This window comes from Miniopterus schreibersii (genome assembly GCF_964146895.1).
Source record: "Miniopterus schreibersii genome assembly, chromosome: 8".
Lineage (NCBI taxonomy): Eukaryota > Metazoa > Chordata > Mammalia > Chiroptera > Miniopteridae > Miniopterus > Miniopterus schreibersii.
Genome location: NC_138109.1, coordinates 78,716,945 through 78,742,759, shown reverse-complemented (window position 1 = coordinate 78,742,759; position 25,815 = coordinate 78,716,945). Strand labels below are relative to the sequence as shown.

General features: G+C 43.8%; 1 long non-coding RNA gene across 1 annotated transcript; it reads right to left on the bottom strand.

Annotated features, from left to right (window-relative positions):
• Positions 1–5,636: 5,636 nt before the first annotated feature.
• On the bottom strand, positions 5,637–13,246 carry LOC308560158. The gene is made up of 4 exons (XR_013999265.1): positions 13,194–13,246; positions 10,792–10,915; positions 7,027–7,164; positions 5,637–6,091 (listed from the first exon to the last, which is right to left on the bottom strand). It is a non-coding gene; the product is annotated as an uncharacterized lncRNA (long non-coding RNA).
• Between the last annotated feature and the right edge of the window lie 12,569 nt (positions 13,247–25,815).

Sequence of the window (25,815 nt, the reverse complement as noted above, 5' to 3'; positions counted from 1 at the left end):
CCGAGGTGCCTTAGCATTTCAACTATGCCACGGCTGGTGTCTGATTCTTTCAGCATTTTCTTCAGGAGCTCAAGACAGCTGCTGCAGCGCCAGACATCATGTCAGTGTTTAGGGTAAAAAACAACAGAAGAGGGTAAAAACCAGCCACAAGGATCCTCTTGATTGGGAAAGCTGAGGCAGAACCCCGGGATTTCTGCCTGTGTCCCCACGGCCAGAACTCTGTCAAATGTGGGCACTTGAGCTGTCAGGAAGCCTGAGAAGTAAATATGTAGGAGACACATTTTCATCCACACAAAACTGGGCTCTACAAGCAAGGGTGGAGGGAATGAGTATTATTGGGGGGCACTTACACAGTGCCTGCCACGCTACTTCATGGGGCTGGAGGAACTGAGAGAATTCATGCTTAGCACTTAACACAGTCTGGCATCATCTAAGGCCAAGAGATGCGAGCTGTTTCATTGTGTAAATGGAGAGGTTAAACAGTTTACCCCGACTCACGCAGTTTCTGTACGAGAGACAGGTTCAAAGGCAGCCTTGTGGATCCAAAGCCTAACCAGTAACAACGTAAAGGGTCAATAGGACAACTGGGTGGATAAAGGGTCCCCTCGCTCCTGACTCACATTTTGTGCTCTGCGTAAGATTCACACGTCCCCCTTCACAGATCTGCTGAGGTGTGTGTGCCTCGGCTGGAGCCCGCAGGGATCAGTGGTGGGCAAAGAAGAAAGGAGTAGCCAGCTCTTCTGCTGAGACTTCGGATCAGCCCAAGGACATCTGTATTTAACAAAAAACTCTGTTTCATAGAAAAATAGCCGTGAAACTCGACTGTTTGATTAAGCATGGAAACCAAATACTGGCCTCTTCAGATAATGGTTGGCTCCCCTTGGAACGGGAAACAACTGTGTGAGAATCAAAACCCGATGTGCGAAGTGTCCCCTCAGAGCAAGACAGTCAAAAGTTGTTAGGAGCTTCCTCCAGGAAAGTAGACATCTCTGTTTTTCAGTTGAAAAAATTTACCATTCCTAATTAAAACCACAATATTTAAAGAATGATGTCTCCCCTCCCGCATGAAAGAACTTGGTTCCATATTTGTAAGATGTAAGGAACATGTGAGGTCTGGTGACCTCATGTATAATAACCTTATGCATGTCAGCACTGTGCACAGGGGTATCTGGAGAGCAGATTTTTAATCAATGCCGGGACAAGCCTGTATTCCATTGATGGAAAATGTAGAACACAGGGCCCCAAGTCTGTTTGCTCAACCATAAAACGAGCAGAGGATTACCGACTTAACTTCACCCCCTAGGGTGAGAGAGCAGAAGATACAGCCCATAAAGACACAAGCTATGTTGACAAAGGACTGACGGCAGTGCTTGCTAGACTTGGGGAATTCAAGGATTACCCACTTTGACCTTGTCAAGTAGGAACATTAAGATGACAGTCATAACAACCACCAACCAACCAACCAAGCACCTACCACTGTCATCATTTCATAACAGGACCTTTGAACACCAAGCAACTAGGGCAGCCATACCTACTGTCAAAGTAAGAGACGGTACTTGAAGTGGAATGAGCTTTATTAAACCTCACTCCTTCATTAGAATTTTGTTCATTTGATATGCAGAGACTAACAGTCAGGAGTCACTGTAAACTGCTGGTTTACAGTTCCTAAAATACGTCCTTGCTTTCTTCCATACTTTTGAAAACATCATTTCTTCTGCTCAGAGAGCTTTACCCCATCTCTGCCTACCGAAATCAATCTTCCTAAAAGGGCCAGCGCAAATCCCACCTGCCCACGAAGCTCTCCACAAACCTTGTGAATAGGTATTCTATGTACAAACAAAGAAAACTGACAAGAGATGTAAAAAAAATACAATGGCAGAGTGATCCATTTAAAAAGTTATTTATTAAACAAGTTAAATACAAATACAAACATATTTAAAAGTCTAACTATCAGATCCCTTTGAAATAGCTATTCTGGGAAGCAGTATCTTCCAAACTTCCTAAATGATAAATATTTTTAAACAAATAATAAAGCACATAGTAAATTCAGAAATAAAAACAAAAACATACAAACATACAAACTATTGAAGTATGAAACCAAAATGTTCATGTTTTTTAAATGCCTATAGTATACTCACATGTGGGCCAAGTTGTCTATGTCTGAACTAACAAATAGTCTATAACCATTTTAAGATATCATAATTTGTTACATGGAAATAATTTTAGAATGTGTTGGTGTGTAAACTGTTCACATTTAGCAAACATAGTCTACATTTGGACATATTCATTTACACCCAATGAAAACATAACATAATTTAAACATCTTGATTTGAGAACAGGATTTGATGGTTCTTTTAAATCCCAACATCATAATTGCCAAGTGCATTATCAAAAGAGTTTTTCAATTTTTTTTTTTTTTTTTGTAAAGCTGCTTCCAAAAATTTCAGTATTTTAGGGCAAAAGAAAACACCATGTAGTCTTGTTTATAAATTCTGACCCTTAGGTTCCATGGTTAACACATAGAAAAAAAACATGTGCTAGAGAGATCCTATAGGAGAGCTTCTGCCTTCTCCAGCAGTTCCAAGTGCTGTTATGTACAACAGCACCGGGGAGCAGGGTTTCACCACACATTTGGCAGTAGCTTCTGTTTAAAGTTTTGCCCGGTAACATCCATCAAGGGTTTTCAAACATAATTTCTGGTAGTGCACATGGAGTCCATGATGTGACTGGGGCCTGCCAGGGGATGCGAAGGCCTTTATGGAAAAATGTTAGCTGTGTGTGTACGTGTGTGTGTGTGCACATGTGCACATGCTTTAAGGAGGTAATGGGATGAAATGGTTTATTCCAGCCCAGCCGGGCGTGGCTCAGGGGTTGAGCTTCGACCTGGGATCCAGGCGATCGGGGTTCGATTCCCGGTCAGGGCACATGCCCGGGTTGCGGGCTGTGGCCGATCAATGACTCTCTCATCATTGATGTTTCTATCTCTCTCTCTCCCTCTCCTTTCCTCTCTCTGAAATCAATAAAGACATATTTAAAAAAAAGAAAAAAAAGAAATGGTTTATTCCAAACATACGCACATTTTCCCTATCCCATCCCAACTGTATAAATAATATAAATCAAATATTTAGAATTTAAACGGGCTCTGAATTTCTAGGAGGAATTTTCCCCCTTCTCATTCTTTACAGAGCCAAAGCTTTAGTTCCACACGTCTTGCGGACACCGAGGGACGGGTGTCCCTTGTCCCCGTCTCAGTGGAGAGGAGAGGGAGGGGACCTGCGGCCGGCGGGCTGGGAAAGCGAAAGGCGCCTTGTCCCTCTCTGCCTGTGCACGTGGTGCGACGGTGGTCGCTGTGCCGGGAGGACGCCCATTCCTTGGAAGACACCGAGAGCGGAGTGTTGCAACCGGACGCATACTGTCTCCAATGGCCACTGTTCTTTACCCTCAAGATTAAAAACGTCCAATGAGTTCCCGTTGACAACAAGGAAAGGGAAAGGGGAGCGAGAGGGAGCCGACGACAGGAGGGGGGGGTTCCTAGTGGCCGTTACTTCCACGGCATCGTCCGAACAAGGATGCACGAGCAAGTTTTCAGCATCGTGGCCAGGAAGTTGCATATTTCAACTCCTGTCGTCTGTGCAGTTTATGACATATACCAGTGTGTTATCAAGCAGTCTTCTAAAATTAACATTTACTATTTTAAAGTGCTATGAAAAGACAATAATGATCGCACGGTCACAGGTTAAGGCACTGGCGATGGGAACACAGCTCCTTTAACTACAGTTGCGCCCTGAGGTATTGGAGGGGGGCTGGCAGCGCTGTTGTGTGACATCTGGAGCACCACTAACACACACACGTCACACTAAGCTACTGGCAGTGACATCTCAAAAACCCAGATTTCCATAGTTCCTTTAGATAATCTCTAGGAAAAGAAAGGCAAAGCTTTAGTTACACATATCTTTTAGTTACACATACCTTTTAAATATATTCAGCATCCTTAGCTTAAGAAACCCAGAAAAGGTGGGGAGTGTATAAAGAGAATGTCTGCTTGAAGGCAGGAGTAGTGTCAGTAAAAACCAAACCAGACCTGAGGGTCGGGAGGCCTGTGCCCTGGAGCAGGTTCTGCTCTTAGCCTTCAGCATATAGGTGACCCTTCTCAATCTCACCTAAAAAGTGGATCAAATGTCTTCGAAAATTCTTTCCAGTCCTAACATTCTGCCAGCCTAGGCATCTATAATAGTAGTTTTCAGACTCCAGCGTCCAAGAATTGCTTCCTCCAGGCCCAATAATCCTTGGGCCAAACCCTAAGGAAAAATTCTTTGTGTTATTCTAGAAAGAGCCAACTAAGAAAAAAGCCTAAGAATCATTTCAGATGCCCTCCCTTCAAGATCAAGTCTTGTTGATTCTCACAAGTATCCCTTAAATCTGCAAGTGTTTGAATTCCGACCACCTTGCCTCACCTGGGTTATATAGCGCTAGTCTCCTATTAACTGGTTTCCTGCCTGCAGCATCTTATACTCAGACCCACGCTTGACACAGCTGCACAGCAGTGGCTCTCAACCAGGGCACTGTTGCCACAAGGGGTTATTTGGTGATGTCTGGAGTCATTTTGGTTGTCACAGCTGGGGTGTGACTGGCCTCCTGTGGATGGAGGCTAAGGATCCTGTCCAACAGCACACAAAGCCCAGGACAGCCCCTAAAACAAGGACTTCTCATGGCCCAAAGGCCAATAGTGTTCAGCCTGGGAGACCCTGCTAAGTAGAGATCTTCCTAAAAATAAAGCTGAGCATAATTATCTGCTTAAAATCTCAGTTCTAAGGACAGAATAAAAGCCAAAGTCTTTGAACTTCAGTGAAACAGTTTCTGAAGAAATTTATTTTTTATCCAAACTAAAAAACTAGGCTTTTCACTAAAATAGACTGCAATGCAATTGTTTCTTTTCTTTTTTAAAAGATAAATTCTTAGCATTAATTCTGATCTAAGCCAGCCCCAAACCACCATTAAAAAACAAAACAAAACAGGCATCACCACAGACATTTTCTAAAATCACTTTCAGCACTCCTCCTTCTGACAGCCCACAGCCTGCCCTGAGCGCCCCTCGGCCGCCCTCCCGCCGCTCCCCCTTCCTGCGCTAGGCCAGCCCCGCCCAGCTCTGCGCGGCGAGGGCTCCTCCCTGGGCTCCCAGGGCTGGGCTCCCATTTCTTGTCTGACTTGCACGATCATCTAACAGAGATCAGGAACAACGTGGCAACTAGAGGAACAGTGATGAACCTGGCAGACTAGCACAGAAGAAGGAAACTGAAAAATTACACCCGAGTAATAAAAAGACAAAGCAGAGAGGGAAACGGGAGCAGGGCAGGAGCCTTAAGTGAGCTGGGCGCGGAAGTTGGGGGGACACAGAGGCAAAATTCGCCAACAAGCAGTGTTTAAGGTGACCTACAGGACGGGAGTGAGAAAGAGAAAACATTTTAGGTTCTTTAATAATTTAAAACTCAGCTCAAATGTTATTGCTTTGGGAACCTTTCCCCAAAATGTACCCCTCCAAATTAGTTCTTTCATTTCCTACAACATAACACAGATGAGGAAATTAAGGCACAGAGAAATTAAATAGCTTGCCCAAAGTTGTACCGGCAGATCTGAGCTGCAAAACCAGAGCCTGACACCAGGATCTGCGCTCTCAACCGCCCAGCCGGTCTGCACGTAGCACAGCGCACACTGCAGAATATCTTTCATCTTTGGGTCTCTTTTATTAGACTCATCACTTCTTGAGGACAGAGAGTCTGTCTTTTCCATTTTTGTATCCCAGTGTGTCGCACAGCATCTGGCAGCCTCTACACTCCCACCTCCTTACCCCTGCCAAAGCTTACTAAACAGATGAATTAATAACAGGATTATAAAATTGTGTTTCTTTATAAATAGAATGTCAGGTGAATTTAGTCCAACTAAATGCAACCGAAGGTCACTACATTTGAAGGCAGAGGGATAAAGCACAGAAACTGTGATAGATCCTCCAACTGGTGTTGACTGACCACTGTACTTCCTTTGTGTCCTGCACTGCTCCAATTTTCAGAGCAAGTGAACAAGTCAGACAAAGTTCCTGCTGCGACAAAATTATATTTTTTTTACAGTCATAACTTTTTGGTAAAGATAACACTAATAATACTGCAAATGTTAAATAAAGAGATTATATATAGAAGCAAGTTTGGGCATCTGTATCTTTTGTAATAATTCGTATCCAGATATTCTTCAGCAACAGAAAAAATTTGAGATATCTGATTCACAGTATCAGTGAAATATGCCACTGTATCAGTGATTTTCAACCCTTGTGTCCCAAGAATTTTTAAAACATGCAATACCTGACTACTTAGGGGCACTGCTCTCTTTTCCCTTATTTTGTCAAATAAAAAAATGACAACAGCCAACACAACAATAGCTGTCCAGTGTGAGTGAAGCAAAATTATACCTATTTTGGGGGGTCAGATCAGCAAAAGACAGAATATATTTTTGGGGGGGCGACATAGTTTTAGTAACTAGTGTATGTGTGTCATGAAATGAAAAGGGTCGAACATCACTGTACTATATGATTTTAATTTAGATTTTAAATGAATTACATGACTCTGGTCACAGTTCTATAGAGTGTAGGTAGGTAGTTCCATATGACACTGGTGACGTGGAGAGGTGATAAGAGATGTGAAAACCTCATGAACAAATTCCTTTAGCACCGACCTCATTCTGCAGTCAATCTGTATCAACAGACTTCGCAGCTTTCCGATCAGCTATCTGCGCTCCGGGGAGCCTGCGGTCCTTTTCACAGAGGGAAGCCTCATCATCGAATCCCACACACTTGCCAAGCCCCTTGGGCCGCAGAAAAGCCAATAGTTACACTGGGAGATGCACTTCCGAGCAGAGGCCGCTGCAGGTGGCCAGCTGAGTGTACCTGGATGTACCCACTTCAAAACTACAAATTTCTTGTCTAGGGGCCTTATACTTTGCATTAGAGATATAAGGATTAATTATAAATCTTAAATTTACCTTGATTTGTATGAAGTCTTATCATGAAGACAATGGATTAGCTCGATCCAAGGATAAAGGTGCCGGGAACCGGGGCTCCTAAGGACCAACGGCTGACTGCAGGTCTGGGAGACAACTTACAAGGTGAGCCTGAAACACCTGGTGTAACAACAGCAGGGATGTTCAAATCTTCTCAGTGGGCTTAAGAGTCAGCTTCAGAGATTCTCTGCCCAAAGATGGGACAGTTTGAGTGTTGATAACGGACTGGAACTGGCTGGTCGCCACACTGGAGGATGCTAGTGAGCCAATTCATTATTTTGAAAATTATTAGGTAAATAGAATCAAGCCTTTATCTTTTCCCTATATGACCTATACCACTGTGAAATAAGAGAGGAGGGGGAATTTAGCTTTATAAAAGGAATCCAGTTTCTAAGTAAAAATGGAAAGATAAATTAGAATATCACCATCTACAGCCTTCAGAGTTAATGAATCTAAGCCTTGAGCATCTTAATGGCTAACCTTATAAAAAAGTCAGCCAGACACTGTATGCTTCCAGACTGAAGAACACACCACCACCTATAAACCTGAATCCAGTTAAGCTCTAGATACAACTACAAATTTACAGAAAATACAGAAGACTCTAACATGTTAATTACTCCAGAGGTATACAATTAGCAAAATACAGCTTTAAAACTATAAACCAAAAACCTGGTTTCTTGAACAAATGCATTGTAAGGGGGAGAGATAAAAAGATGGATTGAAAACTTTAAATTTAAAAAGATGAAAAGGAAGTATCAGCCAATTGCAATGTGCAGACCTTATGTAAACGTTGATTCAAACAAATGTACTACTAAAAATAAAAATAATGGCATTTATGAGTCAATTAAAATTTAAACAGTGACTAATTTAATGATACAAAAACTCAATTTTTTAAAGTATAAGAATATTACTGTGGTTATGGCTTTATGAAATCCTTATCTTTTAGAGATATATATTAAATTATTTTAAATGATATGTGGGACTTGTTTCCAAATAATTCAAAAAGGTGGAAATGAGTAAGGGCATAGATTAAACAAGGCTGGCCAGGAGCTGACCACTGCTGAAGCTGAGTAATGGATTCATGGGGGTTCTCTGAATCCCCATGTCAGAGACTGCTTCAGTTTCCCATAGCAAAGTGTTTTTTAAAAAGGAGAAGTTAAGGCAATTTGGCTCTTTCCATGAAAATGGTAAATGTTCATATCCTTTGAATGAAAAGGTTCATTTCCAGAAATGTATCCCACAAATGTGCAAAGACATGTTCTAATATTAGACCAGTATCTGTAACAGTGCATCTGACAAAACCCAATGTTACTCTATCACTGCCACCAACATTTCGCTCTTTTTTCAACCTTTAGCTCTTAAGTTTTCATTTATTATGGACAATACGTCTTTTTGTTCACTTAATCTTTCCCTTTCCTGACTAATTTTTACCAGGTCTAGTCCAAGGTGATAAGAAAGCGCACTTTCCTCCCCATGTGGAATTGTATGTAGAACGGTCAGATTTTGGACACACATGAGATTACTTTCACACTAGCATAAAAGGTCCTCTATAGAGTCTCCACTGAGAAAAATGCATTTATTACCATACCCAGGACAAACATTTACACACATAATTTCACATATTATTTCAGGCATTTATAGGATGCCTGGGAACTTGAGGCCCACTCATTTTTAAGTTAGTGAAAGCCTTTTCAGTGACCTGAAAGATATGTCTCTATTGTAGGATAGCAGATATATCAGGAAAAGGACATATACATATATATATGTAATTTATATTATAGTTTTTCTACTTCATGTTATACAGAAAGAACAAAACAGATGTTCAGTTTTGTGGTTCTACCCACCATAAACTCTTTCCTAGAGACCCAATAAAATGCACTATGGATAAGAGTTTGCTGCAGTCAATTTAACAAATGCAAAATAAACAGAAAGAGGTACAAATGCAAAACAAATAGCCTAGTGTGGAAGTTTTTCAGCCCATTAACAAATGTGCTAATAACAGTGAGTAATCTGCTAATTCTATTAAATTCATTCACATTAGCTATATGCTTAAATTTAACACAAAACCTGCAGTTTCTTTTAGGAGAATTGTAAAGTCTGCTCTTTGGTTTCTTTAGATTACTATAAAAAAAATAAAGTGCAGAAATTAAGTCATTATAATTTAAGAAAAAGATCAAAGCCTGTTTTCATATTAGACTTTCAAAAGAAAGAATTCAAGCTTTTCATGCATCAGAACAGCGCTTTGCTGACTTATGCCAGAAGGTGTTACATAGCACAGCAGCCCCAGCTAGGCAACTGCGGGACCTCTCCTTTTCTTCCCACGGAAACCACTAAGGATTTCCCTCTGCTCCTGCGCCTGTCTGTCCGTCCCTTCCTCCTTTCCCATTCATCAAAGGACGCCTGCAGCAGCTTGGGAGACAGACCAGGCCACAGTGGTGGGAGAGCGGACGGGTGTGCTGAACCAGTCACCATGGGAACCGTAAGCCCTTTCTCCAAATCCCATTCCTTCCCTCAGGAGAGGGGAAATAGTACAAAGTAATGAAGGTATTGAAAAGACCCCTGCTGCTGCTTCTTTCTTACCCCAAATGGCTTAACCTACCAACATGGATCATCCCCACCCTAAAATAGTCTCCTCACTATCATATGTAAGGAAAGGGAATGGAGGAAAGGTTAAAAAGTAAACCATGACTTCCCTCTAAACAGTTTCCAGCTCTTCTTTATCTCACCCAAACCCCCATTCCTTTCCTACCCCTCCCAGATGACATCTGCAGCACATTCCAGTTAGTTGTCATCTGGCTTGCTGGCTCTGAAGCACCCATCTCAGACTTCAGCTCATGGAAAAGGAAACAGGGGTGCCAAACTCAAAAGTCTTGGCCCCGAGGAGACAGCATAAACGAGTAAACAGACCGCCAAGTGCAAACAAATGGAATCAGTGCAAGAGCACATCCCTGCCTAAAAGGGCCTCTCGGTCAGCTCTTCGTCAAGAGACATTGGAAACCCAGATTTTTATGTGTAATCTTTGCTTTTAGTCAACAACAAAAAGCATTATAAGACTTCTGGAGACCAAATAAAAGTTGCCTCAGTTGAATGAACTAAATAGGCCCCCAGAACCCATTTGTGAACTTTGGGATCCCCAGAGACTTAAGAAAAGTCACAGCTTCCCTACCACTGTTCTGTCTCCTTTCCTGAACCCCCAACTCCCAACCCCAGGCCAGAAGACCAGAGAAGGAGACCTCTGGCTCCCACTGGGAGGCAGGAGGAGGGTAAGTTCCTGTTTTACTGCCAGCTCTACGTGGGTTAGGGTAAAACTGTGCTTCTGACCTTCCAGAAGGTAGAGCTGAAAGTGTCCCTTCTCTCAGAAACACTGTTACACACAGTGGCTAGGTTTCATACTTCTGTTCTTCAGGTATAAGTTAAAAGGGTTTTTGTTGGCTAATTTGGGAAAGTTATGTATCAAATATAACCACTGAGCAACACTGGCCAGGGCTCACTGTGATTTTTTTCACTCATAAATCACATTGCAAATTGTAGGACACTTGAAATCCAAAAGGGATTATAATTAACATTATTGGGGGATGGGGAATTAGCACAAAATCAGTGATCAAATGTGAAAATGTTCCAGCAAATAGCCAGGTGAGAACCCCTCAGTTCTCAGCAGACCCTGGGCAGGGCCCCTGCCTCCAGTCCCCACCCTTGCACTGCCAGAGGACCATTCTGCCACGCAGAGGTGGCTGACGTGGTAATTACCTGAGGACCGCACTGTCCTGTGGGCTGACAGCTCAGTGTCATTGTCACTAATGAGAGCCATCCTGGAATTCAGCTGGTCTGCACTCTAATTGCTGTCAGAAACAAAGGTCTGAGTCCAATTAATCTAAAACAAAAACAGGCATTTTGGGGTATGAATCCTTTAGTATTTAATTAGATTCTCTCGGACAACCTCTCACAGAAGAGAGCTCAATTAGTGGCCAGGGACACCTGTCCCAGGGGCCCAGCAGAGCCACGCACACACATGGCACTCGTGCCCACATCTCGGCTTCTCCCTCACACAATTGTGTGCACACTTTTTCCCTTCAGTTGATTTATTTTTTCCCCGAAAGCTTTTATGTTAAAGGAAACCTTCTATCTCAGTAAAAGAGAAACATTGATTGGCTGCCTCATTCACACCCCCTGGGACTTGATTATTTGCTAGAAGAGCTCACAGACTCAGAGAAATGCTTACTTGTGTTCTCCAGTGATTAAAGGACATGATGGCCTGGCATGTGTGACTCAGTGGTTGAGCTTTGACTCATGCACCAGGAGGCTGCCGGTTTGATTCCAGTCAGGGCACATCCCAGGGTTGTGAGTTTAGAAATTGGGAGGTTTGAGACCTCCAACTTTGTTCTTCTCTGTCCAGATTGACTGGGCTATTCTAGATCAGTTGAATTTTAATATGAATTTTAGAATCAGCTTACTTATTTCTTCAAAGAAGCCAGCTGAGATTGATAGAAATTGAATCAGTTGGCAGGGATTTGGCTTCATTAATTTTCTCCATTTTTTAAAAATTCCCTATTTCATTTGTTTCCTCTCTAATATTATTTTTCTTTTTTTAGATTAGTTTCTTTATTTTATATTTTCCATCACTATTTATCCTCCCTATACCTTTAGCCATACCTGATATTAAAGTGGGAGATTAGGGTATTGACTTGAGATCTTTCTTCTTCTTAATGAAGGTGTTTACAGCTATGAATTTCCCTCTAAATGCTGAGGTACCTGCCCAATCTCGGCTGGCTTCTTTGAAGACACAATCTGCATTCCAGCCATTTCAGTATGTTGAGTTTTTGTTTTTATTTACCTTAAAATATTTTCTGATTTCATTCATGATTCCTTCTTTGAACCATTGGATATTTCGGGATGTATTGTTTAATTTAAACAGATTTATAATTTCCCATTTTTTTTTTAAGTTATCAATTTCTAATTTTATCCCATTATGGCTGAAAAACATACTTTGTATGATTCTAATCCATGTACTCAGGCTTGTTTTATGCCTAGCATGTGGTCTGTGCTGGAAAATGTCCCATGGACTTGAAAAAAATGCATATTTGTATGTTCTGCTTTGATTGAGTAGAGTGTTCTACAGATGTCTGCTAGATTCAGCTGATTATATGGTTTTCACGTTTTCTATTTCCTGTTGATCTTTGTCTAGTTGTTCCACCCATTTATATAAGTGGGATATTAAAGTCTCCAACTATTCTTGTTGAATTGTGTATTTCTCTGTTCAATTTTGTCAATTTGTGCTTCAGGTATTCGAAGGGCTCTCTTTTTAGATTCATGTATGTTTATAGTTTTTATGTCTTCTGGATGGATTCACTCTTTGTCTTACAAAATGTATTTCTTTGTGTCTAGAAACAAATTTTCTCTTAAAGTCTATTTTATTTGTTATCAGGATAGCTGGTCCAGCTCTAGGCTGGCTGCACAGTATTCCCATCTTCCTCATTCAATCTGCTTGCAGCTGTGTGTATGAGGAGTGTCTCCTGCAAAGAGCACATACTGGACCTTGGCCATTCATTTTCTCTATGTTTGAGGTCGTTTTTGCCCTATTCCTTTATTCCTGCCCTCTTGGGTGTTAAATATTTCTCACATGCCATTTTAATTTCCCTGTCATTTCTCTCACTATGTGTTCTAAATTATTGTCTTAGCTGTTGCCCTGGGTTTACAGTTAATATCTTGTCTTATATGAATGTAGCTTGGAATGCCCCAAGTTCATTTCAGAGGTATTAAAAAGTTTTTGCTCTTGTGAGATATCTTCTGCACACACACCCCCCCCCCCCGAGGGTGCTTCTACAGTCAGACAGGTTCCATCTTCTTACACCAACTTATAATAATTTATAATTAAACAAAGATTTACAATTACTGCTTTATGCAATTGTCCTTTAAATCAGGAGAAAAAAGTGTTACAAACAAAAATTACATGTATATAGTTTTTTACATTTACTTACATGTTTACCTTTACTGGATTTGAGTTACTGCCCAGTGTCCTAGGCAATACAAATTCAGCCTGAAAAACTCCCTTTAAGATTTCTGCTAGGAATGATCTGAGAGTGATATACTCCCTCAGTTTTTGTTTTGTATTTTTTAAATCTTGCAATGTCTTAATTCTTCTTTCTCCTCACCTTCTGAGATCTGTGTTGTACATTGGTTGGTGTGCTTGATGGTCAGCCATTGGTCTCCTAGTCTTTGTTCACTTTTCTTCATCGTTTGTTTCTATCTTTGCCTCAAACTGGATGAACTCAGTGGACCTACAGTTAAGTTTGCAGATCCTGAAATTAAAGAGGGTGGTGAACTGAGTGGAACCTACACTGACACTCTCCTAGGACAAAACTGGAATTACAACCAAAATAGAGAAAAAACATCCTGAATAATCAACTGCAATGAAAGATGAACTGCACAGCACCCTCATAACTGAGGAGGAAAAGTGGAGACCACATAGGGACTGGTAGGAAGTGTGGAGGCACCAGAGGGCTGGCTAGGCTCCCACAGGCAGCAGTTGAAGGTCAGGAGGGATATCTCAGCTTTGGGGGTTCCCACTGAGGACTCTGAGGCCTAAACCCCAGGCTGGGGTTCCCAGCCCAGAGCACCAGAACTGAGAAAGGTCCCCACATAACATCTGGCTGTGAAAAGCCACTGGCTTTCTGTCTGCCAGGGAGAAATGGCTGGAAAGGCAGGCACCCTCTTACAGAATCAATACACAGAGTTTCATGTGCAGCCACTCACCTTGGTCTCCAGCAGAGGGAGGGCAGAGTGGACTGGAGGAGAATCTAGAGTTGTGGGCCCTGGAAATAGAGCTCAGAGGGCACCCCTCTGGACTCCTGTGCAGAGTTATTCCTCCATACTGCAGAGATAGACATTTACCTTCCAAGCAGCTTTTGCCTAAGGGAGAAGCAATTGCCCTACCCTGCTGGAAAACCTCTTCCCCTACCCTGTGAAGTTTCTACAGCCTGAGGCTCATTAAGAGAATCAGATTAATCAGCCTGCAGGCAGAGGCAGACTTTCACAGTGCTTTGAGTTTTGCCTGATCTGCTTCTGGGCCTGGACCTTGGAAAAGCAGACTTTGGTGTGCATCTTGGTCCTATCCAATGACACCCAGCCCCAGCAGAGGAGACCTCAAGCCAAGGGTTGTTGATAGCTCCAAACACGGTACTCAGGGCCAGTCAAAAACTGTGTCTGACATTGGTCTGCACCAGAGACCCTCCAAAAAGACTGAGAGTCCTAGCAGATCTACCTAATACATAGAAACAAACCCAAACAGGCAGCCAAAATGGGGAGACAAAAAAGCCCCACATGAAAGAACAGAAGAAGTCTCTAGAAAAAGAGCCAAATGAAATGGAGACAAGTATTCTATCAGATATAGAATTCAGAACACTGATTGTAAGGATGCTCAACAGCATGAAAAAAGATATGGAAACTATGAAGGAAATTAAGAATGACATAGCAGAAATTAAAAAAACACTGGAAGGAATAAACAGCAAATTAGAGGAAGCTGAGGATAGGGTCAGTGAATTAAAGACAGGGTAGAAGAAAATCACTCAATGAGAGAGCCAAAAAGAAAAAACAATTAAAAGACAGGAGGACAATCTAAGGAAGCTGTGGGACAACATGAAAGGTAACAATATGCACATTATAGGAGTGCCAGAGGAGTTTGAAAGTAAGCAAGGGTTATAGAACCTGTTTGAAGAAATAATGGCAGAGAACTTCCCTAACCTGGTCAAGGAAAAAGTCACACAAGTTCAGGAGGCACAGAGAGACCCAAGCAAGAAGAATCTAAAGAAGCCCATGCCCAGACACATCATAATTAAAATGCCAAAAATTCAAGACGGAGAATATTAAAGGCAGCTAGAGAAAAGCAATCTGTTACCTACAAAGGAGCTCCCATAAGGCTGTCAGATGACTTCTCATCAGAAACTCTACAGGCCAGAAGGAAATGGCATGATTTATTCAAGGTAATGCAAAACAAGGATCTGAAACCAAGACTGCTCCAGCAAGACTATTATTCAAGATAGATGATGAAATGAAGAGCTTTCCAGACAAAAAAAAAAAGGCTAAAAGAGTTTATCAACACCAAACCAGCATTGCAGGAAATGTTAAAGGAACTGTTGTAATTAGAAGTAGGACTAGAAACATAGCCATAAAGAATTAAAATGGGAATAGATAAGTATCTATCAATACTAACCTTAATGTAAATAGATTAAATGCTCCAAGAAAAAGACATAGGGTGGCTGAATGGATAAGAAAACATGACCCAAATATATAGTGTCTACAATAGACCCACCTCAAAACAAAAGATTCACACAGGATGAGAGTGAAGGGATGGAAAAATTTTTTTCCAGGCAAATGGAAATGAAAAAAAAAAAAAAAAAGCTGAGGTAGCAATACTCATATGGGACAAAATAAACTTCAAAATGAAAACAATAACGAGAGACAAGAAATGTCACTACATAATAGTAAAGGGATTGATCCAACAAGAGAATATAACCCTGATAAACATATAAGCACCCAATATAGGGCCACCTAAATTTATAAAAAAAACTTCTAGAGAAGTTTAAGGGAGACATTGACAGCAGTATAGTCATACTAGGAGACTTTAACACCCCACTGACTTCACTGCATAGGTATTCCAGACATAAAATCAACAAAGAAACAGTGACCCTAAATGACACACTAGGTCAGATGGGTTTAATTGACATTTACAGAACATTCCACCCCAAAGCTGCAGAATATACACTCTTTTCAAGTGCACATGGGATATTCTCAAAGACAGAGCCCATGTTAGGACACAAAACAAGTCTCTACAAGTTCAAGAAGCTTGAAATCATATCAAGCATCTTCTTGGACCACAATGGCATGAAATTAGAAATCAACTACAATAAAAACACTAAAAAACATTCAAACACATGGATGTTCAGAGCAGTGCAATTTACAATAGCTAAGATCTGGAAATAACCCAAGTGCCCATTGGTAGATGAGTGGATAAAAAAGCTGTGGTACATTTACATCATGGAATACTATGCAGCTGTAAAAAGGAGGGATCTCTTATCCTTTGGGACAGCATGGAGGGAACTGGAGAGTACTATGCTAAGTGAAATAAGCTAGTCAGAGAAAGACAAGTACCACATGATCTCACTCATATGTGGAATGTAATGAATAAAATGAACTGTTGAACAAAATAGATCCAGAGACATAGAAGCATGGAACCGACTAAAGGATCTCATAGGGAAAGCGGGGATAGGGCAGTGGGTGAAGAGAGATTAATCAAAGAACTTATATGTTTATAAGCATAGCAAAGACATTGGTGTGAAGAAGGCCTGGGGGTGGGGTCGATGTGGGGTGGAGGAGATCCAAGAGGGAAAAAAGGGGACATCTGTATTACTTTCAACAATAAAGATAAATTTTAAAAGATACAAACGAAAAAAAGATTGGAAGACTAATTAAAGATTTACCATTGAAAAAAGCCACCAGGATAGATGCATTCAACTGAATTTCATCAAATCTACTGAAGTAAAAACAGGTTAATTCACATCATTTAAAATATCCCAGAACATATAAAGCATTTTTTTAAACTCTCCTTGGAATTTTATGTAATTACATAGTTCTAAAAACAAAATTGAATAAAAACATAGCAACATTATCAGCACTACCAATATCATGTATGTGCATAGATGACGAATTCCATTTAAAATTAGCATCAATAAATGTATCCATAATAATGATACATTGTGACCAAGCAGGGCTCAAGGGGGGGTGTCACACGCCATTCTCCAGATCTACCTCACGTGATGTAACTGTCAAGGTGCAAGGTGCTGTTCTCTGGGTCATCCAAGGGAACAAAGTCCCTTCAGAAAGCAAGGAAGTGAGCATAACCCCACACAGGACAAAATACCAATGTGTCCAGTAAAGAAAAACTGTTTTGATCCTTCCTACTCTGGAAGATTGGGGAGAAAAGGCATATTTCCCTAATCTTTAGCCACACAGCAAGTGCCCAGTGTATGTCGGCACACAGTTAGGTCCCTGGAGAAGAGGTTGTGCATGGCTGTAAAAATATATACCGAGCGCTGGGGAAGGTTTGATGGCTCCGGTAAATAAAGCTGATGGGGAAGCTCTACAATGGGGACTGTTGTTTGGTTGAGTTTATGATGCAACTGTGATCTGTCAGCTGCAGCAGACAACAGTGACTGAATGGGGAACTTTGGGGGTGGCTCTAATCTCAGTGGGCCTCCTGGGAGGACGTGTATTTTTGTAGTTAGTACTAGGACTAACTAGTACTCACATGGGTGTATTGGTTAGAGGCGGGAACAGTCACGAAGCTTCCCACTAGGTACATCCTATTCTAATAGTCTTCATTCTGCAAGTCATGAAGCCAATGGAACTACGTTCACGGAGCTAACACTATTTCTCCCACTCTTTCCCATAGGACAAGTTAGGAAGTATGGCCCGATGGTGCACTGAGCCACCATGAGCTGGAATTGTACCAAACCCCATTTCATATGGGAGCCACCTAATGCCCACTACTGCTGGAAGACAATAATAATGAGTGACAGTTCAAATCCTCTCACATTTGTCTAAACTTGACTCTGCCATTAGCAGACTCAAAGAGAATGGGGATTTTTCTCTTTGGTGCAGAAATATCCTGGCAAGTGTTTGCAGGAACTTTGGGGGAACACCAGGAAAGTTCTTACCATGCATGCCTGCAGGGGGCATTTGGATCCATCCTGCAGGGCAGACTCCCCTTCCATCAGCTGGTTCTGGACCCAGGAACTGACTTAGAGATATATTCTCATGGAGGGATCATTGTTTTCCATTGTGGGGACCAACATCATCGTCTGCCGGTGACATCTCATTTTCATTTTTTATATAAATGGAGCAACACATATGCAAAAAGCCCATGTCTACTCCTAGGGAGACCAGGACTTATTGGTGATCCCCTGTGATGACCCTGATTGTCATTCTGGCTTTGCTACTGATACTCCACATACTACTTAGTATTTATTCAAAAAAATTGGTTAAAGTTTGGGGAAACTGTGAATTTTGAGGCATTTTAATTTAATCCCACCCTCCTCTTTTTGGTAGTGTGGAAAACCAACAGCCGCACAACTATGGTCACTGTGAAAACCAGCAACCTGGTGGCCACTAAGGACGACATGGGCTTGAAGCTTCAAAGTCCCCCTCTCCAGAAAATTGTAATTATTTGATCTGTCTGCTAATGCCCTGAAAAGCTGCATTCTAGAGACTGGTCTACATTGGACCTGACTCAGAGCTCGGTCTGTGCAAACAGCCCGTGTCTGGCACATTTGTTGAAAACAATCATCAACAGTTGTCTTAACATGGCAGTTGCCTGAGGCAGTGACATCAGTTGGGGCTAATGAGACTGGTCAAAAACGTAAAAATGGAAAACTGTGATGAGATGCCTGTAGGGGGATTTGAAAAGCTCCAACATACTCCTGGGAATCTAGAAGACTAGATACACTTGCCAGGCTGTACTGATGCCCAAGAAGAACTGGGAAAGCCCTAATAGCTCACCTCTGGCATACCTGGAGGATCAGCACAGCAGGAAGAGAAGGCTAAGGCAGGGTGGTCAACCACCTGCCTAATCATTAGAGGTGTGCCCAACTAACATACTGGGGCCCTCAAAAAATCTGGGAGACATTGGTTCAAGGACATTAGAAAATCTGTCTGATTATTAGCCGATCTCTAAGCTAACCAAGCAAAGACTTCAGAGGTCACACAAAAGAAAGAATATAGACTCTAAAGTGTTAGCCCAGAAAAGTCACTAAATAAGCACATAGCAAACATAACAAACTCTGGGTGGAGGGGAGGGAGAGGGAGGAATATGATTTCCAGACTTGCTAAATTACATTATTTAAACTTTCCAGTTTTCAACAACAACAACAACAAAAATATGAGACTGCAAAAGAAATAGGAAATTATAGTCCATACATTGGGTGGGGGGACCAGTTAATAGACACTGCTCCTGAAGAAGCCCAGACATTGGACTTACTGAACAAAGACTTTAAACCAGCTATTATAAATATGTTTGAAACACTAATGGAAACCTTTCTAAAAAAATAAAAATAAAAGCATGAGAATTACATGTCACCAAATACAGAATATAGTGGAACCTCGGTTCTTGAATTTAATCTGTTCTGGAAAGCTGTTTGAAAGCCTAATCATTTTTTTTTCCCATTAGAAACAATGTAAACTGAATTAATCCATTCCAGCTGCCCAAATGATTCCCTACTTTAACTTTTCTTATATATAGTACATGTCTAATGTACTGTTTAATCTATAAATAGTTTAAAAACAGAAAGGACATGAAACATAAATGAAAATTTAACAAGAAGGAAATAAAATGTATAGTAAAAAGTGAAAAATTAATAATAATAAGCAACAACAAAGGCAAAAAAAACCATGAAAATATTCACAGCACAATTTCCTGAGATGTTAACATGAGGTCTAGCTGTAAACTGACTCATACTTTCACATTCTCTCCTTTGTCTGTCACCTGAGAGATGTGAGACTAATCACACAGGTGTCAGCATGAAAGGGTTGTCAGGTGGAGAAACAAATTGAGATGGGAGGCGTTCGAGAACCGAGGTTTGACTGTATTAAGAAGGAGAAAGAAACTAATAAAAATAATCAAATAAAAATTCTGGAGTAGAAATATAAAAACTGAAATTAAAAAAAAAATCTCTGAATCCAACATAAAAATCATAATGTTATTCAGTAGTTCTCCAAAGATTGTGTCTACTTTAGTGGTTGATAATACACCACGATTATCACAGACTACTCTCCTAGTTATGGGACTGAAATTTGCTACTGAGTACTTCATGGTATTGGGAGATCAAAAAGTAGAAAATGATTGCCAAAAACTGTAAACACACAGATTTTTTAAAGCAATATTTTGATAACATAGGATGCTTAACGTGGTTCGCCATCCGCTATTTCGAGAACTTGATATTTAAAAGAGTCATAACCATTGCAGAAACTATCTTATGATAAAAAACATGATTGCCCAGCATAGGCACTTCCCACACACACACACACACACAGGATGGGCGGCAATCTGTTCATTCCTCGAACAGCCTAAAATCTCCCTCCCTGCACAATTAGCTAAACTTTACCGTAAACAGTCAGGGATTTTCTCTGCTTATGAGAGTCCAGTGACCTTTTCTGCAGGCACTACCCACTGGGCTACATTTGGGCTTCCCTAAAGGGGAGAGATCCATTTCTCTCTTTGTAATGGTGCCGTGAAAATGCACCAGGAATCATCCACATAACCGCTTCTTTCCTGGCACATGCAGCTTCCTGGTGGAGCCTAACCCAGGGGTGGGAGTGAGGTGGCACTTCTTCATGAATCAGAGGGGCAGATGCCCCTTCACCAGTTTGGGGAGAAGGACCTTGGGGCATTGGTGATTGGAGCCCTGGAAACACACAGGCAGGTGTGGTTCCTGGGTCAAGGACGCTGTGAACTCGTGAGCTGGGGAGGAGAGCAGAGACGCAGGCCTGCTGTCCAGTAGCACCCGCTGGCCTCTGTGTATCTGCTGGGTGCTGTTCGAGATGGAGGCACCGGTGCCACCACAGCCCACTGCAGCAACGCAGACTCACAGGAGTTCCCTCCACGTTCACACTGACCCAAGGCCGCGGGACAGACAGTGGAGCCAGGAGGACATAGGTGACATCTCCAGAGCCCCAGCCGAAGGTGGAGGTCAGTCCCAGCCAGAGCCTCCGGGGATGTCAGATTTCCAGCCTGAGAGTCCTGCGGAGGGCAAGCAGGGGTCCCAGGGAGCAGGTGCAAGTCGGATTTGGGGAAGGTTCACACCCCTGGCTGCAGAGGGGATGGGTGGAGGTGACACGCAGGCCCCGTGTGCAGAGGGACGGCCGTGTCACCCCTCACTCAGAGTCCCTGAGCACTGCCTCAGCGATGTCCTTGTTCTGCTCTGACCCAGTCCCACAGGGAGGGCTGCAGTTTGCCAGATGGTGAGTAAAGTGTCTTCTGGGTAAAGTGTCTTCCTGTAACTCACTCCTGTGGACCGTGAGTGGCCGTGGGGCTCTGGGGAACGTCTCCCACACAGGGCTGTCACCGTGGGCAAGTTCACCTCCGCCTCTGTTCCCGCTGCACTCTCCCACTGCCAGCAGCCTGTGGGCCCAGTGCCCCTGTTCCTCACTCACAGGACACTACGCGCCCACACTCACGCCCCCCGGGGCCCCCCAGGGCATACCACCAATTGCTTCAAACTGCCCGTGAAGACCTAGAGGCAGCTGGATTTCCGATGAGGACTCTGCATGTCCTCTCTTTCTGTGTGTCCCCCTTATTCTGAAGTGGGTTATGGGCGAGGCTCACCCCGGAGGCTGTGAGCGCCGGAGCCCCGCTCTCCACAGCCTCCATCCCTCCAGCACTCCCAGGGCAAGTAGAGCCCACGGGGCGCAACCTTCTTGCTGCTTGCTGCCCACTATCCTGTGACAAGCCCATTTCCCGCCCACCATGTGCTCCTGGGGCTCAGCCGTGGGTCTGTTCCAAGGAGCTGGCCCTCCCCACGGCCACAACTGAGTTATTACCAGCTCTCCATCTGCTCCAGGAAACTGTGGCCACCCCCCCATCCCCACCCCACCCCTGCCATTTGCATCTGGTCTAAAGCTGAGCCCACCGCCTGGGAGGCTGGCTCCTGCTCTGAGCTGGGGGGAGACTTACTCAGAGGGGCCCTGTGTGCTGTTCATCAGGACACCACGGAGATGAGGAAAGTCCTCGGGAGCCAGGATGGGTTAGCACCTGCGTACGCGCGTGGGTCCCCCATACACAGAGATGGAGCTGCCAGAGTTCACTGCTCAGGTCTCTCCTAAACGGCTGTTTTCAGTCCTACTGGAAAACGAGAAACATGCCCAGGTCCATCAGAGAGCTCCGAGTTTCCTCATTCACCGGTAGGAGATATGGTTTCATGGTAGCAGTTTTGTTTCCAGAAATATATGATAGTGTTGATAATAATCTTGTATTTAGATGACACTCTAGCGTCTGAAAACCTGGTGACACAGGATGCACCGCAGATGATAAGTGGACACTTAGGGGCTGCACTCTGAATGAGGGAGGGAGGAAAGGAGGGAGGGAATGAATGACCACTGCAAGTCTGCTGCCACCAAGAGCCCAGGGAGCTGCCTGGTCAACCCCCAGGAGAGCAGGACACCCCCTGGCCAGGGCAAAGTGTCAAAGAAGAGCATGGCTGTCCCCAGGCCTCCTCCCCTCCACCCCTGAGACCACACAGGCCCCTCCGGACTCTGCGGCTGGGTCCCTGGGGGGTGGTATCCCCACCCGTGGGCCTGCGCAGCCCCGTGGGAGACGAGCCGCTTACCTGGGTTCACAGATGGCGGCCACAAATCCCCAGCCAATCGTGTAATGAGATTTAATATTTTATTACGATTATTAGAATATAATGAACTTGACGCTTTAATACTGGTGGATAATCACTCCTATTAAGGCCATGGGACAAGAATTTAGTGCAGAGAGAAAATTATCGCTGGCTGGTTAGCATCGCCCCTGAGCGAGACGGCCTCGGGCTCGGTCTTAGAGCTGGGCGAGCAGGCCTCCCCGGGCGGACTGGTCCCCGTGTTCCACCTCAGGGACAGACGCGGACTCTCCGGAAGAAGACGGGAAGCATGGGGACACGTTCTGCAGGGACCAGTATGTGACTCAGCAAAGGTCATTTACACGGACTGAATTGTGTCTCCACCCCCAAAAAATGCATGTTGATGTCCTGACACCAACTGTGACCATCTGTGCAGACGAGGCCTCAGGTTAAATGAGGCCGTGGGGTGGGGCCGTGATCCTACAGGACTGGTGTCCTTGCTGGCAGAGAGACACCAGAGCTCGTTCTCTGGGAAACTTGCCAGTGAAAAAGAGACACCACGAGCTCCCCACGTGCTCCCCAAGAGTTCCCCCTGAGCTCCCCAAGTGCTCCCCACGTGCGCCAGGAGACAGCATGCGGCCCCGCAGAATCAGAGAGTCGCCCGGAGTCAGGACCCAGTCATCATTGTGTGACCCAGAGGAAGTCCTAGATCCTTTGCTCTTCGGTTTCCTGGGGTCTAAAATTAAGTGAATATTAAAATCCTTCCTTTGGAGCTTACTGTCATGTTGGGATACAACAGTGCAAATGATTTGAAATTTCATTTCATTTTTAATTTGAAAATTAATGCCCAAGGGTTCGTGGCGTCTGGCTGCACTGCAGGGTGTTTGGGGCGTTCCTGATGCACAGAGAAAGGTGCCTGGGGAAGGAGCAGGTGGAATTCCAACCCCCAGAGGCTGGAGGGAGATGCAAGGGGCTACACTGCCCGGGGGTGGGGCCAGGTCTGGGGACCCCCACTCCTGAGGCGCCCTGCCCTTGTCTCCTGCAGAGTCTCACCGGTCAGCGTGCTCAGACCCATTTCCTGTTCCTGACTCTCACTGACTCCAGCCCAGCAGAGGCCCCCTTGGGGAGCAGGCAGGTGACAACAGCCTTAAATGTGGCAGTCGATCCATCCTCAGCAGAAAGTCCAGGCCGCCTTTTGTCTGTGCGTCCCATTTTCTGTCTGTCCTCACTTTCTGGTTAGTGGCTTCAAAATTGTTTCTCACCTGCAATTTACCCAGAAGTGCACTTCAGATAAGTGGCTCTCAAGTGGGTCTATTCTGCCCTTTAGGGGATATTTGGCAATGGCCACACACATTTCCCGCATCACAGATTGGGGAGGGAGTGCTGCTGGCACCCAGTGGGTAGAGGCCAGGGCTCCTGCTAAGGGCCCCAAATGCAGGGTGGTCCCCCAACCCCCAAACAGGGAGTCATCCCTCCTCCACGGAGCAGGGTGAAAATGCCATTTTAGATAATTGGCTATAATGTTTGAAATGCTCAAAGTTACCCAACACAAGAAAGACTCATTAGGACAATTCTTTACAAAGCTCTTAGATAGACTTAACTCAGGAGCTCGGGAAGAGAGGTGCTGGGTTCCACTAATGGGACTGGGAGGTGAAGGTGTTGAGAGATGCCTTCCTTAAGGTGGACCAGCCTCACTTCTGTGGGCGGGGAACCAAGGAAAAAAAGGCTGAAGTGGCCCAGGGCCCACAAGCAGCTCCTTTTCTCCCTAGGCCCTGAGGGCTCCTTTCCCAAACCTTCCCTGCAGGGAGCTGTGGCCCTGTGACTGACACCGGGCAGTGAACACGAAGCAGAGACCCCATGTACCCCTTCAAGGAAGGGCCCAGATCTCCGGGAGGGACCTCCATGCCCCTTCATTGTCCCGTTGTCTGGAACATCCTTACTGGTTTTGGAGACGAGAGGGAAGAGCCAGGTCCCCCGAATGGCTGGTGGAGATGACCTGCCAGTGGGACTTGCCCCATTTGGATGGTGATGGGTGAGAAAGCACTGCCCCCATGGGATAAGCCACTGTGAGAGCCGCTAACTGTGCCCTCAAACTGCCATGGAGGCAGGTGAGAGTGGGGGGCCTCACCTGCAGACCACACCAGGGACAGGGCCCTCAGCTGACTGAGTGTTGATAAGTCAATCAAGTGCAGCATTAGAGAATTTCAGACAGGACCAGCCCTGGTGCCTGTCCCACCCCTTTGGACCCCCATGTCCATGCACATAAGCATCCTGTCCTGCTGGGGGCCAGTGCGTGTACTGACTTCTGACAGTTTTCTGTACCATGAGCATTGGGTGGGACCCCTTCTCTGATCACCTCTCAGGGCCCTAGACCTGGGAACTTGTACCTAAGCCATCCCTGTGGTCCTCAGCTGCTCAGTGCGGGATCTCTGCTAATGGATACCCCTCAAACAGTGTTTCCTCATCATTTATTTACGTATTTTATCTTCACAAAGTTTTTAAATATTTTTGGGAGAGTTTTAGATTTGCAGAAAGTTTACCAAGATTAATTTGCCAAGAGTGTCCTCCACCAGGTTCCCTCATTGGTAAACGTCTCCTGTTACTAAGATACATTCTTACAATTAATGAAAGCCCACGCTGTCTGGATTTCCCAGGTTTTACCTGATATCTCCTTTCCGTCCAGGACCCCAGAAATTCCCCATCAGGGCACATGCCTGGGTTGGGGGCTCGGGATCCCCAGTAGGGGGCGTGCAGGAGGCAGCCGATCAATGACCCTCTCATCATTGATGTTTCTATCTCTCTCCTTCTCCCATTCTCTCTCTGAAATCAATAAAGACATATTTAAAAAAAGGAATAAATTGGCAATAAATTCGTACCTATCAATAATCACTTTAAATGCAAATGGGTTAAATGCTCCAATCAAAAGACACAGGGTAGATGAATGGATAAGAAAACATGGCCCACATATATGTACTGTCTACAGGAGATCCACCTCAGAAAAAAAGATCCACACAGACTGAAAGTGAAGGGATGTAAAAAAAATATTCCATGAAAGTGGAAATGAAAAAAGTGGGGTAGCAATACTCATATCTGATGAAATAGACTTCAAAGCAAAGGCCATAAAAGAGCCCAAAACCGTCACTACATAATATTAAAGGGATGGATTTGACAAAAAAATATAACCTGTAAACATATATGCACCCAATATAGGAGCACCTAAATATATTTTTAAAAAACTGTTGGTGAACTTTAAGGGAGAGACTGACAGCAATACAATCATAGCAGGAGACTTTAACACCCCGCTGACATCACTGGCTAGATTTTCCAGACAAAAAAATCAGCAAGGAAACAGAGACCTTAAATGGCACACTAGATCTGATGGATTTAATTGACATTTACAGAACAT